Source organism: Nanorana parkeri, unplaced genomic scaffold (genome assembly GCF_000935625.1).
Source record: "Nanorana parkeri isolate BGI_ZX_2015 unplaced genomic scaffold, ASM93562v1 scaffold255, whole genome shotgun sequence".
Classification (NCBI taxonomy): Eukaryota; Metazoa; Chordata; class Amphibia; order Anura; family Dicroglossidae; genus Nanorana; species Nanorana parkeri.
This window is the reverse complement of record NW_017306523.1, coordinates 1,529,796-1,544,668: the sequence shown is the minus strand read 5'-3', so window position 1 is coordinate 1,544,668 and position 14,873 is coordinate 1,529,796. Positions and strand designations below refer to the sequence as shown.

General features: G+C 38.8%; 1 protein-coding gene across 1 annotated transcript in view; it reads right to left on the bottom strand.

Moving 5' to 3' along the window:
• MC5R (melanocortin 5 receptor) overlaps positions 1-11,399 on the bottom strand; it is a 39,991-nt gene extending 28,592 nt beyond the window's left edge. The window contains exon 1 of the mRNA XM_018556837.1: positions 11,200-11,399. The gene's annotated coding sequence lies outside the window, so the exon portion shown is untranslated. The remainder of the gene's footprint in view (positions 1-11,199) is intronic.
• Between the last annotated feature and the right edge of the window lie 3,474 nt (positions 11,400-14,873).

The following is a 14,873-nucleotide window of genomic DNA, read 5'->3' as shown; positions in this document are numbered from 1 at the left end:
AATTCATCCACAAATAGTTTTTTTTGCCAAGGGATGTTAAATTTATGCGTGATAAAATTTGAATTGCTGTCAATCACACTTTATGGAAAAATATGATCAGTCTGATGTGATTGTTTCACTTTTATATTGTCAAAGGAATGTCTAGACATCATATTATTTTAGGCAACCCTGTCACTATAGTCATGATTTTTAATGTAGTCATACCGGCAAAGAAGTCTGTAAATAATAACCTTTCCTGTTAATGTTGGCAATGTCTTATATACCATAGTTAACGTATATACTCCAAATGTTTGCCAAATTCGATTCCTGAATCGTTTACATAAATGTAAATCTAAAACGCAGAAGGGCTCCTTAATCCTTTGCAGATATTTTAATCTAGTTCCTGACAGCACTAATGATTATACCAACCCTACTAGACATACCTCTTCCTCACTCCAGTCTCTCTTCATTAGAGAAGGCTTATACGATGCATGGAGCTGCTTCCACGCAAACAAGAAGGACTATACCTTCTATTCCTCAGTACATAATTCTTATTATCGTATCGACTTGTTTTTAGTATATTTACCTCTTCTCCAAAGGATTGGTAGCACCAATATTTATACCATAACATGGTCTGACCATGCACCTATATATTTAACGTTACTACCTACTCACTCTACTAAAATGGTACGTCTTTGGAGAAATAATACAACACTTTTTAAACAAGCTGAGCATGTTTCTAAAATCACTGAAGGTTTGAATGAATACTTTGCCTTCAACAGGGACTCAGTCTCAGATCCCTTTATCTTGTAGAATGCCCACAAGGCTTATGTTCGCTGTATCCTTACACAGCTAAATGCCAGACATAATAAACAAAAATTAAAAAGTCTTACAGGCTTAACGTCAGAAATTGATAAACTTGATGCTCACAATAAACTCAGACCTCACCCGACCACAGCATCGAAACTAAAATACTTGGGTTTTACTCTGGCTCAGGGATCTCACAAAATTCACCACTTTGCAGACAATGTTTTTTATGATTACCAACCCAGCTCCTTCCCTGGCACCAGTTCAATGTGCTATCCTTAATTTTAGCAATGTGTCGTACTACAAAGTTAATGATTACAAATCATATATCCTTAACATAGGGGTTGATAAATCTACCCAAACGAATTTGTCTTCTGCTTTTCCGTATGTATAGGAATCACCCAGTATTTCCTACTTAGGAGTCAAGCTCACTAGATGTTCTTATTATCAATTGATTAAACACAGATCAACTGGTGGTATGGGCTTGACTGATTTCAAGGATTAGACCAGCTTAAATAATGGGTGAAACCTTCCTGCAATGTCCTATGGTGTGATGTTGAATGTTCCTTAGTACCTGGATGTAATTTGTTTTATTACTTGGTAGCGCCCTACTGGTCTACTTGTCCTGCAGTGAACTTATCCCCTACCATAAAAGCCACTGTAGCTGCCTAGAAACTTTTGTGTTTCTTCCATTCTACTTTGGCCCTAAAACTAAAGTGTCCTTACCTCTTGCGGTTTAAGGGATCCTGGTGCCCCATTTATCTCTCAACTCTTGACTCTCCCATAATATACGATATGTGTCCGATATTAGCACGAGCAATGTTTTACATCCCTTCTCCCAACACTAACACAATTATTCCCTTCCACAGAAGGAATATTTTAGATATCTGCAAGTTAGGTACCCCTTCCTTAGTAAGAGTACAGTGGAGCTAACAATTCCGTTGAATGTTTGGTCCTTTTAGCATTGCCCTTATCCATCTAGGAAGGGCATTTCCTTACTATATAATGTTCTTCAGAATAAACTTAATTTTACTAAATCCTCTCCTTTACTTGAATGGGATCATGATTTGCAGAAACAATACTCTTCTGTACAATGGACCAGGGCTCTTCAGTGTAACTTCTTCCGCAATCTGTGGCATATTAGGGGAATTGTCCCACAAAATTCTACTACATTGGTACTTAACACCCTATAGACTATCCACATTTTCCAGCAATGTCTCCGATGTTTGTTGGTGTAATTGTGGCCATGTTGGTAACCTCTTACATATTTTTGGGACATGTAAAACGTTGCACATTGTTTGGTCCACAATTTTTCACACCCTTAATACAATCACTGGCCTGTTAATTCCTTGTGATCCAGGAACTACTAGCACTTCTTAATTTTGGTATTGACGATGTTCCATTTCCATACAGTGCATTGATCACTCACGTTCTCTTAGTGGCTAGGTTGATGATAGCGAGAAAATGTAAATCCCCTGAAGCTGCTTCAGTACATGACACGTTCAAATTAGTACATTTACACTACTACCATGAGAGGATCCTTTCGTACTAACAAGATCCATATATTTGACAAATTATGGGAACCTTGGATGAGTTGGTATCTTTCATCTAGTTGGGGCTAACTATACTCACGTCTGTTGCTTACTATTATTCGATACATTCAAATTTTGGTTAGTATGTTAAACACTACATATTTCTACCTTTATATGCATACGTGGTACTTAACACACCTACTCTTTTCTGTTTCTTTTTCAGCAAGAACTTTGTACTCTTCTACCATATTGTTTCCGTTTACCTTTATTATTGTTGTATTGCACAATTTTTTTTTGGTTTTGTATTGCACGAAAACCAAATAAAAATGTACTTTAAGAACCAAGTGCCAGATAGTACATAAATGGCTTGTGCGGTTTCAACCATTTCAATCATCCAGGCATGCATGCTCAGGTCTCCAAACTCTATCCATATAGTGACAGAGCCACTTTCAGATACCAAATTAATACATCAACAACATCAACACAAATTAATATTCTCTGCCTTAAATAAAACATATACTTGACATTTCTTTCTCCCACAAAAAAATTATCCCATGCAGCTGGGAAGGGGACCTGCCCAGTCAGTGGTCCATGAAGGAATGGCAGCAGATTTGGCGCAATGTAGCAAAATGCTCTATTAGCGTTACAAATGCTGAAGTAGCTTATAAGGTAATGATGGTCCCAGCCAGGGTGGTGCACCTGCTCCCCACAGCCTCCTGTACCTGTTTCCGGGGGTGCGGAGAAAAGGGGGATATGCTGCATATCTGGTGCCGCTGCCCCCTGGCAACACGGTTCTGGGTCAAGATATTTAAATTGATTGGCTCCCTATTCTCTACACATATCCCAATCAATTTCCAATATGCCCTGTTCCACATGTCCATACAGGGATTAAGTAAGCCTCAGAGGGCTCTGACGCACTTTATTTTCTTGGCGGCCAAACTGACGGTCGCAGGAAACTGGAAGAAACAACAAATCCCTTATGGAGAATTTAAACAGAGGTTGGATCATATTATGCTTAATGAGCGACTATCTAGTATTTTGGAAGACAAACACTCCAGGTTCCTGAGTGTATGGGAACCATGGCTCTCATCCCGCCACCCAGGGATAGACCCAATGAGCTACCGAGGTATATAAAGTGGACTGGACAGCTGATGGCTATCCGTGTGTGAGGTGAAGGGCGGAAGCCATGGATGTCCCGTAGGATGCTTGATGGATGTAGTACGGGTGACCGGCTACTATTACACCCCGACACCCTTTTCCCCCTTTCCTCCGATCTCCTGGGGCCTTTACCCCGCCTTATGTTTCTGGTTGATCATCGGCTCACTGCCAGGCGACAGGGTACTTGCGTCACAGTACATGTTATAGAGTCTATTGTGTAATTTGAGCACTTGCGAATGCAAGGTCTCCCTGTTCCTTGAATATGCTTATGTATCACACGTAACCCTACTACTTGTGCATTCAGGATTGTAATGAAGAACCAAAACATTGATACACTGTGAACCGATATCTTTATTATGTTTGATATGTGAAATTTTCAATAAACATATTGATACAGAAAATGTATCCCATTAAGTAATGAGTATAAATAGTCCTTCAAATTAGAAATACTTACTTTCCCCTAGATTTCTTGATATTTCCTTCCGCCAGTGCTGATCAAATGATCTCTGCTAAATTGAAATCTCAGGCTAGAGTTTAAGCAGAGTTTAAGTGCCTGGCTAGTTCTATCTGATCACTCACCCAAACCCATTGACCTTACAGCTTTCCAAGAATTATGGGCTCATGTAAAAGGCTCTTCTTGTCTTCTTCTAGTGTTTTTCACCATTAGGCAGCACTGCTCAAAAGCACACGTTCAAATGGAAAACAGCATTTGACATAAAAGGCTCAGGAGCCTCAATATGGCATGTTGTATCCGAAGAAACAAGCAACACATAGCAGGTCAAACGCAGCCTCCGAATTCGAATTGTCATCTACACTATTCCATGGAAGTCAATGGGAATCTGATAACCTGTGTTTGATGCACATCAAATGCAGAAAAACAACTTCTGTCGACATGAGCCATAACACTGCCCCAAATCCTACACTTAATTAAATAAATGTACAGTTAGGTGTTTTCATATCTTTGTCCATCCCTGTACATGCTTCCATGCCAGAAATATAGGTGTCCATAAAATGAATGAGAGTGCAATGATAGTATTATACACACTAGAAAAAAAGTACATTGTCCTTAACCACTTGCTGACCGGGGTGTTTACACCCCCTTCCTGTCGAGGCTATTTTTCAGTATTCAGCGCTGCACTAATTTGACTGTTATTTAGTCTCTCATGTAATGCTGTACTGAAATGATTTTTATACCATTTTTTCGGGACACATAGAGCTTTCATTTGGTGGTTTTTAATAACCACTGAGGTTTTTATTTTTTTTACTATATAGCGAAAAATGTACCGAAAATGTTGCAAAAAAATGTTTTCCCTACGTTTTGAAACATTTATTATTACCCATTTTTTTGTAAAATATAAAAGAATAGATCACATCAAGTAAATAGACACCAAACATGTCAAGCTTTGAAATTGCGCGTGCTCGCGAAATCGCCCAAAACTACCATAGCCAACATTGGCCATAGGTGGCGCTTTTAAAGCTTTTACCGCTCATCAGTTTAGTGTTATCAGTGATTGGTGGACCTAGAATTATTGCTTGGACTCCACCGTTCCCGTTGATATGTAAAATGTGTGGTGCAATGGGCGCAATCGTTTTTTACGCACGTAGGCGCACCCGTTGTATGTTTGTGTTTTGTATTTGTGTTTTTATATGTGACTTTTTAATTAAAACATTTTTAACTTAATTTTTTTTAACCTTTTTTAAACTTAATTTTAAAGCTATCGTATAGGGGACTAACAAGCCCCCTATGGGATAGCCAACTTACTGTGACATGTCCTCTTTATGGAGACATCAGGGGTTTTTAAGACCCCTAATATCACCTAGGGGCCCCTAGCGGTAGGCACGAGCGGGGTGGGAAAGGACCTTTTAAAAAACGCCATCCCGCATTCAAGAAGCCCCTGCCCTGCCATTTAATGACAACAGCTGGACAGCAGGTGGTTAAATATGATTCTTTGTTATCAACAATTGCAGCTTTTTACTAATTGCCTTTGAATGATTACTTTAGATTAGTGCCAGAATAACCTCTGTCTCTCATTAATAGCTAAATAATGCCTAAGGCTTTCGTGCCATGAAGGAGTAGTGGAATCGAGCTAATTTGAATAAAAATAGCAAATCTGATACTAATTTATGCTGACAGACTAATACTTATGTTAAACTATAATATTAATGATAGGTTCCTAGAATTTGTAATGCTAGATGTAATTTATACTTGCCATATGCACATCTATATTTTTAACTGTAATTCTTCACTATCCACTCATGACTAGCAATGTCAAACCTTCTCCTACTACTCTCATGGTTCACTTTCCAAAAACTGCAATATTATTCAGATTCTTCACCACCAGCTGAGCTGCTTTTTTCATTCTTCATAAGTTTCAGTGTATCTTATGTCTCTCATTGCTGTCACTCAATCCATTGAATCTACTCCTCTATCATTAACTTGCTACTAGTATCCCTTCAAGTGTCATTTTAATACAGTTCATTGCCTTAGGTCCTACCATTATTGCTAATGCCAACACATCTCACTCTCTGACTAGCTACTTCATTGGAAGTACTTGCAATTAATTGCTTCTACTGTATATAGCAGTGATGTGAAAAAAAAAATCTAAATTGATTTCCCTACACTATTTATCAGTCAATGTTCTCTGAAACAAACAACAGATTCTGGCATTGATATGAGATATTAGCCCAGATGTAATATATTTTAGAGAAATCAATGTGCATCCTATATACAGTATTTTTAAATAACCTCTTCTCGTTTGATTCACACCAAGAATACTCGGGGAAATCTTAATCTAAGCAGTTCAAATTAATTCAGTTTGCAACCTTCTATGTAACTGTTGCCAAGGTGATGGATTGGCAAAAAAAAAGCTTATTACCAATACATGTAGCCAGCTTGGCTTGTCATGGAGGAACATAAATAGTAGAGAATGCATTATAAAAAGAAAAAGCTGACCTTAGAGGGTTTATTTAATAAGGCAGAGTAGTGTGCAAATTGCAGTAGCCTATAGCAATCAGCAATAATTTATTTCTCCCTGTACTAAAATCCAATTGTTGCATATGGTCTGCAGTTATGTTGAATATATGGGCTGCAATACATATATAAATGCCAGCTCTTTGGAAAAGCATACCACTTACTATAACAATAGCAGGAGAATATTGTACTCATACAAAGATAGAAAATCTATTTTTTAGAGGCTAAAAAAAAGCACACACTGAAAAGATTTAATAGCTATGGTGAATTTCAAATTCTTAATTTATAATATTTCTGAATATATGTTAATGTCCAATCTAACTAATATAGGCTGCCCATTTTTTCATGAACTAGAGACATTTCTTATTGACATGGATAGTTCATATCCTATGAATTTTTACATTAAATTGTAATAAAGAGAATACCTTCAGTTGACAGGGAATGAGTAGTGCCTTATTTTTTTTTAAATTATTATTATTAGTATGGTATTTTTTAAGCAGACCTTTGCCAAGGAACAGGTTTAAAGAAAATATACGGTACTGCCAGGTATGCAGAAGTATGGGACTCACTTTATGTGACAGAGCTGGGCTAATCACAAAGCACTCACATTTTCACATAGGAAGAGTCCATAACGATAAGTATGTTCCAAGTTGAGGAATGCTTGTACAGGGTGGCTTCTCCCACTCCCCACAGCTGAACAGAGAGCTGGAGGAACAAAGCACAGGCTTACTTTAGGTCAAGTAACCTTGAAATATTACAATTTTGTATACTCCTTTTGAGCCAGACGGTGGATATTTAGGATCCCTTTCACTTGTTTTCCATGGACTCTTTGCCCCTCTGGTGATCCAGAGAAAAGTAAAAAAAAACCATGGCCCACTTTGCTCTGAAAGGAAAAAAAAACTTCCTGATACCTAGAGGTAAATGGATACATCCTTGATCAACATCCTACAATGGGGGTAAGCAACCTTGGCACTCTAGCTGTGGTGCAATTACAAATCCCATCATGCCTCTGCCTTTGGGAGTCATGTCTGTGGATGTCAATGTGGAGTCTTGCAATGCCTCAAGGCACTTGTAATTCCACAACAGCTGGCGTGCCGAGGTTGCCTACCCCATTATTTCTTAGAAATGTTAATAGTCATTAATTTTTTATGCATGTAGAAATGCATCCACCTATTAAGCAACGCACTAAAATGGCTAGAACTAGCTCCTAGGGAATGCATTATTCCATGTTTTCACAGATTTTACAATAAAGTACCCTTGTGATCAGGCACAAAGCATACCCCTGTGTCTTTTGAGATGACCTTTAAAGTAAACAACTTTCCACCAAGTTTACTATATGGATCATTTAAGTATTTATACAAGGTGATTGCATACCTTGTAATCACTTCTTATTAAGGTACAATACATTTGTTTCAGTTAACCTTTATTCATAATGAAAGTCCCCTGTGCCCTTAATTAATTTAGTTGCCCTTCTCTGTGCTCTCTCCAGTTAGGGAATCAGAGAAGTGAGTCATCCACTTCTCTCTTCTGTACAGCTCCATCAAAGGTTTCAATGAAAGACTGCATCACCTGAAAGGATGATAACTTCTATTCTGCTCTTCCTTTTGTTAATGCATTGTACTTTGGGAATCCTTCATCATGTGTTTAATGTTTATTTGAAAAACAAAGATAGTATATGTAGTTAGAAAAATCTGTTTAAAACCTTTTTTATTTGTCAGTAAAGTTGTTAACACGTGACCTTGGAATGCCAGATTTTTGCAGTGTTTTGCAATGAATAATGCCTCCATAAGCCTAAAGATACAAACCCTACTGAATGGGTGACAAAAGCTTGATCTAACAGGTCATGTAGTGTGCAACAGAATTACTAACATAGAAGCAAAATAGAAGAAAAAGGAGAGATACATGGAACTCTCAAATGCTCATTCAGCATCAGAGGTTACTCTTAGAACAACATAATGCTTTATATCTGTTCAACCATTCATTGCAATGCATTCAAGCTAGTAAACATAACAAATTATAAAATTAATTTCACCATTTTATAAGACGAAAAAATTCAAATAATGAATGATTAGAACTTTTTTTCTATTTTAAATACAAATCCATAAACAGAAGCTATATATATTGCATCATGTTTCCTGTTACTTTACTTGAAAAAATAATCTTAGGTTATAGGTTCACTGAACAAAACAAATAGGAAAATTAAATTAAATTGTTTCTACACTTAAGCTATAACTTAAAAATCACATTCTATTGTCTCATGTATTTTATGCAGCTGTTATAGCTGCTTTTTTGTAGTGCATACTTGTACATTTCTGATGATGAAGGAGTTCCTAATGCAAAGCTTTAAATAAAAGGGTTTAAAATTATTCAAAAGTTTGCTAGTTTTTATTACTGCAATTCTACTTAAAAGAGAATAGGTAATGTGCAAATTTCTGTAATCTATATTAACCTGCCAAAATGAACCTCTATATGCCCTAACATTGGTAAATGGAAATCTTTTTTTCAAAAGTTAATGGGGCTTTCCCTGCAATAAATAAAGAAGACCACTCACCTCTCTCCCCTTCCACTGTGGAATGTCACTTGGCATCCTCACGTCTAATGCAAGTGAATGGACCTTGCATAGATGTGATGACATCAGCTAGGCTTAGACCGCTGGAGCCGAGGGGAGAAGAGGCTGCGGAGACTGGTCTAGCAGTCAGGCAGGATCAAGATCAGGGACTGTAAGTATGTTTTCTTTATTTTCACCCCTAGACCAAAAAAAGCCGATAACCTTTGCAGTACAGGGGTAGCCCCACTTGAAGGGGTAAAGTGGCATTAAACTCAGGTGTTAAAACTTAAAAATGCATTCAATTACCTTAACGATTAACAAAATGTAGCTTATTTGTGTATCACTCAGCTGTAGATCCTCAACTCATCTCTGAATTGTGCTGACATTGTCCGAGGGTGGCTACTTTTGTTCCCTATGGTCCCTGTGTGTTTTGTAAAGTAGACACTACTCCAAGCTCGCTCCCATGATGGACTACAATTAAACTAAATGTGAGATTGTTCAGACAGTGTCAGCACCAATTCAGAGATGATTTGAGGATCTACAGCCGAGTGATGCACAAATAAGATTATTTTTTTTCATAGTTAAGGTACCTGAATGCATTTTTAAGATTTAACTCCTGAGTTCAGTGTCATTTTAGGTCTTAAAAATGCATTTAAGTACCCTAACTTTTTTTTTAAAAATGCAGGTTGTGTATCTCTCGGCTGAAGATTCCCAAATAATCTCTGAATTGGTGCTGACACTGCCCTTCCTTCTGGAGGGTGGCTAAGTTTGTTTCCCATGGTCCCTGTGTGTGTTATAAAGTAGCCACTCCTCCAAGCTCCCTCCCGTGATCGACTACAATCTCATATTTAGCTTACTAATTTGTATTGAGATTGTAGTCCATCACAGGAGTAAGCTTGGAGCGGTGGCTACTTTACAACACACACAGGGACCATGGGGAACAAAAGTAGCCACCCACCAGAAGGAAGGACAGTGTCAGCACCAATTCAGAGATGGTTTGAGGATCTACAGCCGAGTGATACACAAATAAGATACACTTTTGTTAATAATTTGGGGGAATTGAATGCATTTTTAAGATTTAACTGCAAAGTTTAGTGTCACTTTAACTTTTGAAAATCCTGGAGTTCATCTTTACGAACCTTTTGCTTGGTTCACCCAAAAGTGATATTTTATTACTATTCCACCTTCCCTTGTAGTTTCCTGCTCACCTCGGGATGCTACCAGCTATGCATGTTGTAATCTGCATAATATAAAATAAATTACAAATCCAGCAGAGGTATTGGGACAGCAACAGAGATCTCCCCGCAGTAGTCCTTGAACAATAAGGAGGAATCATTAGGTTGTTTGACTCTCCAACATCCACCACAAATTGACATATCCATTTTGGTTGGATTGACCATTTAAAGAGATAAAAAATGTACTAATAGATAAACAACTTTTAAACTGGCATTTTAAAAAATAGTCATGTTTTAGATAGTTATATTTAAGGTAAATAAGCTGATTAACTATAGTAGCATTCTTACAGCTTCTAACCCCTTCTGTTTCTGTCATATATTTATTTATTACAATGGAACATATGGGAACCCAACTTCCTCTTCCTTTTCTGTTCCAGTTTAAAATAGAGAGATGGTACAGATATGTGGGATTAAGTAAATAACCATCTGCAGCTAAAGGAAATATTTCAGTGGGAACGTCCCCGTTATTGCCTTTGGCATGTCTCCTACTGCATTGCTAAAATATACTCTACAGGCAAAAGGTCTTGATTGTTATCATATCAAAAGGTAAAAATAAAATAATATAATAACAAATTCATGTACAACAAGTTAATAAAACAACTTAAACCTTCCTAAATGAAAACAATATTGTGTGGATCTTCTTGAAGTGCAGCAAAAGTAATCTAATTTACAAAATATAAAAATGATATCTAAGTAGTTGTAATAAAAATATAAATAATGTTGAGTGCAATCAACACAATTTTTTGTATGAATTCTATGAAAAAGAATAAATTAGTTCAGAGTTTACTGTAGTCAAAATGTGCATTTATATCAATAATCTGTTCACTGGACATAATGTAAGGCAGATGTGCAAGATTTACAAATGTCAGGTGTCTGGCATTCTGGAAAAAAAATTAAATATAGTCTGCTTTCACTAGTTGCACTGGAAAGTACAATATGTAAGAGAATCCCCTGATTTCCCTTTTTTACCTGCAGCTGTTCAGGAATCTTCGCAAGCTTTGATGATGTTATAATCCTGATCTTGTCCTTGCACAGTCCCACTTTGCTCTTCATGCTCCATCATCCAAAGGAATCAACCTAGCTGGCTTTGGCACATTTTAAATCCACAGAACACTGAGTATCAATATATCACACACTGTGCAACTGACTGTTTTATACCTTCTTGTCTATAACCACACTGGTGTAGAGCTCTGACTCCTCCTGTTCTATCTGTCATCCCACAACTCTGACAGCACCACCAGAGGGCTCTTAGGAATATAGCTAGAGAACTGTACATAATTGTTACTGTAACATGTGAGGAAAGTAGCAAGTGATTTCTCTGTGCTTCTGGGCTAGGTATAATACATCACAAACTGCATCTGTTATTGTGCCTTATCATAAAAATCAGAGGAGGCATAATGAACAATATTGCATGTGTCAGAAACAGAAAAAGGGAAGCAGCCTGAAAAAGAAAAGAAAAGAAAAGGCATACAGAACTGCAGTTTATTCAGATGCAATAGAAAGAAAACCAACAAAAAATATCAAAGGACGCAAAATACAACAGCTATGCACACATTGCAAAATATAACAGTGATTCAAACAAAACAATGAATTGTTAAATAGATTTATATCATCTTTGGAACCAGTTGAATGTTCATTCTCCCATCCTATCTGTACACATTTTGTTTTGGATATTTTGATCATATATTTAAACACAGAAATGAACTAAAAAAAGGCTTATATTCCAGTTTTTGCTTACTGTAAATATGATATACTGTAACATACTGATATACTATACTATGGTATACTGATATACTATGCTATAATAAGCATATTACTGCAATCAGTGTCTTACTTACCGTTTGAGGTCATAGAGCAGGCAAAGTAAGTTTTGCACCTAGGTCACTTAGCACTGGGTGCTATCTGACAGGTTTGAAAGTAGCTGCATGGCTTAAAAATAAAGCTCTGGCTGCTGCATGCAATGCCCCTCTGTGGTGCATTTCCCCCCTAACTAAATGCAGTGCAATGCCCGCACTGCAGAGGGTTGGGGATTTGACTGCTTGTGGTGCCACCACTGCAGTGTAATGTTCCACATCCCCCTGCAGTACAGTTTTTCCCCATGGTGTAAAGCCTCCCACCCCCTGCAGTGCAGTTTTCCCCCTCTTCAGTGTAGTGCTCTCAGTCCACAATAGTGCAGTGCAATTCCTGCAGGGTCATCAAGCTGCCTGTACTGTCCCTCATCCCACTTCAGAACATCCTATATTGTGGGGTCCCCCCTAAAATTCCAGACCCTTAATCCAGGCACTGGAGCTCCCCTCGCATTCAGGGAAGGACCCCCATACTGATGGGGACAAGGGCATCTTCCCCACAACCCTGACCTGGTGGTTGTGGGGGTTTGTGGGCAGGGGAGCTCATCTGCATCTGAGTACCCCCTTTTTTAAAAGGGGCAAAAATGCTTTAATTGAACAAAAGACACAAAGCAAATTTTTGACAATTCCTTTATGCTAAAAGAAAAAATATCCAAAGTTAATCAGGATAAACGCCGATGCTGACTAACTGAAATTAAAAAAGCCTGCAGCCCGTCGGACCCGACCACTAGAGACAAACTGCTGCCGCAATATGAGAGATTTAACAGCCCCCGGCAGAATGTAAACAGATGGGCGGAGCAAGTGGTGATGTCACTTGCTTCGCCCATTTGTTTTCATGCCATGACAGATGGCCCCCCCGTCAGCTGACCCCCACAACCACTGGGCCAGGGTTGCAGGGAAGAAGCTCTTGTCCGCATCGGCATGGGGACAAGGTGCATTTCCAGGGGGTCTCCCCCTGGAAAAGCACCCACCCAATGGTGAGGTCATGTGGCCTGGTATGGTGCAGGGAAAGGGGCATTCCCTCCCCCCCCCCCCCCTTTCCTGCAATGCCAGGTCAGTGCTCCAATTAAGGGTTTGGTATGGAATATTAGGGGGGACCACACTTTTTTGGTGATTTTGGGGCTATGGGGGAACAAAGAAATAAAGGGTCTGGCATGACTTTTGAGGGGAGCCCCACTTTTTTTTCTTTTTTTTTACTCGGGGGTCCATCCTAACTTTCCTACCATACCTAAAGTGTCTGGTATGAATCGGGAGGGGTTCCCCACGCCATTTTGTTTTGTTTGTTTACATGTCATTTTACATTCTGTTTACTATCTCTAGTAGTAGCGAACAGAATGACCAAGCCGAATGCTGCTATTCACTCTCTGGTGTTCGGCCCTTATGAGAATAGGGGTGAACAGCAGGGAATGAAAAGCCGAATGTTCGCCTCAGCCAATCCAGATGTTAGATCGGCTGTTATTCCCTTCAGTTTAGTCAAACGTGCTGATGCTGTTCAGCTAAACCGAAGTGATGTGAAGCCGATATACGGCTGAATAGAATAGCCCAACAGGTTTCGGCTCCCTTCACTTAGGGTCGGTTAATTACTCTGGTGCCTTTGGCAGCTTAGTGAATAACCACCTTTATATCCCAATGACAATGATCACGCAGGCAAATAGAGAGAGTGATTCTCCTCACCAGTGACATGGACAGCAATAAAAACATGGCAGGGTTTCTAACTATTCACTGCACTTCAAAAAGGACAAAAAAATAGTTCTAGCTAGACACACTTATTTTTGGTCAGCATCAGACAGATATCTTTTAAAGTTTGCTTTCACTGTTTACTGTTGCCATAAGCACAGTCTTTTAACTTAAATGGGGGTATTAATGAAACATTTGCATTATCCTGCAATTATTAGCCAATTATCTGGCAAAACTCTGTGAATATTAATTCTGTCAGAATGCAGGCTAAAATTACTGTTCATAGAATATTTTCTTTTCAAGCCGAATATAATATTAGGAGAATAATGCATTATGGGCATTAGACAGAGCTGAATTATTAATTTCCTATGCTCCTCAGCTCCATCTACTGTCCGTAATGTGGTATTGTTCTAGTATTACATTTGACTCTGAAAAGAGGACAAAATGGCTATGTGAACTGTTTATAAATACACATTTATGCTGGGGACAGCACTGATATATAATATACTTGGAAACCTGATTGCCTGAGACCTTATTGCCAGCCAAAAGGTCAGACTCCGTACTTAGGCCAAGTATGGACTGCCCTGGCAAGTTAAGTGCTATGGATAATATATGGAAAATGGAGTGGATCCTACTTGTCAGCTTGTCCATGCATGTGATCATCCCAGTACAACCATAGCTTCTGATGATGCAGCTGAGTCACGGTTCCTCTCTGGAGTCCCAAGAGCAGGAGGCTAAGCAGGTGTTCAACCTGCCGCCATGATGGAGGAAGCATCTGAACATGAAGAGACCCCAAGAGACCATTTCCTGCACCCCAACTCCAAGGCTATGGGGGAGGCTTCCCTATTAAGATTGCATTCAGCCATCTGAACAAAGGGAACTTCGCAACAGGAGAGGCTGAACCTGTGCGGCAGGCCAGAAGAAACCGGCAAGGTGAGGGCAAAAAAAACTCCAACATATCCTTAGTATAACCGGCTTGAGCAGTGAGGACAAAAAAAAGAATGGTGGCCTTGGGAGGCGGGCTTTAATTTATAGTATAACTGGTCCTGTGATTGGGCTGGGGGCAGAGCCATACCCATTGTATGCTGCCATGGATTGGTGTCAGGAAATATATATACA